Source organism: Schistocerca piceifrons, chromosome 2 (genome assembly GCF_021461385.2).
Source record: "Schistocerca piceifrons isolate TAMUIC-IGC-003096 chromosome 2, iqSchPice1.1, whole genome shotgun sequence".
NCBI lineage: Eukaryota > Metazoa > Arthropoda > Insecta > Orthoptera > Acrididae > Schistocerca > Schistocerca piceifrons.
This window is the reverse complement of record NC_060139.1, coordinates 930073675-930075562: the sequence shown is the minus strand read 5'-3', so window position 1 is coordinate 930075562 and position 1888 is coordinate 930073675.

Genomic DNA, 1888 nt, shown 5'->3' with positions numbered 1-1888 from the left:
ATAATAGTTCACACAATACACAAAAAATCAGTATATACAAATGTTCACATAAAATGCTTTCAATGATTAGTTCCAGTAGTAGCACCCAGCGATGGTCAACAGGTGTAGACACCAACAAGTGACATCACTTCAGTAGAAGCAATCCATCAGTGGCACCCAGCAATGTTGAGTAGGTGCAGACAGCAACAAGTGACATTATTTCAGTAGAAACAGTTCTAACAGTGGCACCCAGCAATGTTGAGTAGGTGCAGACACCGGCAAGTGACATCATTTCCATAGAAGTAGCTTCATCTGTGCACCCAGTAATGTTGAGTAGGTGCAGACACCAACAAGTCACATTATTTCAATAGAATCAGTTCCATTAGTGGCACTCAGCAATGTTGAATAGGTCCAGAGAGCAGTCCATAATATTCACTATCACTGATCACACTGTTCATCAAAGTTTATAAGCAGAAATTAAACATGTCCTAGTGGCACCAATCATGTAGAAAAGGTACAAGTAACAGTCCATAATATTCACTATCACTGATCACACAGTTCATCAGCAGAAATTAAACGTTTCTAAGTGGCACCCATTATGTTGAAGAGGTGCAGGTAACAGTTCATAATATTCACCATCACTAATCAGACAGTTCAGGCATGAACAATAGTTTGAATATACATACAAATGCTTTTACACACTAGACATATAAATTCTAATAAACACACAAATGATATCAGATAATTGTCATATTAAGTATTACAAATACTCAAATATCAGAAAACCTATAATATTTATGGGTGTCAGTGCAAGCCACAACAAACAAATAAAATAATATTTAGGAGATAGGTGGTTATGATTAGGAAAGGAAAACACACAAAACAGACTCACTCATCTTTCATCCACATTAAGTACTACTGTGTAATTGAATAGTGTTAACTGTGTAAATGCAATTCTGTCAAAATTTGATGTTCATCATGTGTATCAAGTAGTAGTGGCAGCAATGTATAACAGTCAATAATAGTTAAGTCAACGTCATACTCATCATGTCATGACCAATGTTTGCCAAGCCAGATCAAAATGTACTGTTGCTGAACAACTGTCAGTGTGCCAAGATATGCAAATACTTCCTCTCTCCAAAAAAAAAATATGTACTGCTTATTGATTTAACAAAGTGTGTGTTGACAATCTTCCTTCCACTTTAGTGTTCTAGTCCGCTATCTTCATCCTCCTTGTTCCAACAAAAAAAAAAAAAATGCACCTCACTTACTTAACCTCTTATACACCAAAACTCCAATAATCCTTATCATTAATAGCATTTACCTTACCTCTTGTCCACCAAAACTCCAATAATCATCAACTTCACATAATCTCAATAATACCTCAATAATACCTCTTCAATGCGTCGATACATATAAACCTTATTACCAATATCATTTCACTTCCATAACAACTCTTTCCTCTAGTCAGTCTCCTCGAACAAGTACAGATAAAATCCTAATACAAACCTCATCATCCCATATAATCCGAAGACACACTGTCAACACACAACCTCTGTGTAATCCATCTGACCAAAATCTTCTACTCATTATGAATTATAAACGAAAGAAATGCATACATGACCTCTAACAGACTTAGTTCGAATAACTCTCAGTAATTAAGTACGATTATGGAGTGTGAATGATCATAATATTTCACAGTGTGTACACCACTTCAAGAATTATGGCAAACAGAAGCAAACATGTGGACTATTTCTTGTGTCAAGTGTCACTTCCTATTTCAATTGCTCACGAAAAATGCAGTGTAATAACTGTCAATGGTCTAAACCTAGTTTCGGTATGTCATGTTGTTAGCTTCCTTCCTATTAGCATAAATTTATACAGCTTCCATAAAACCTCCAGCTCATGT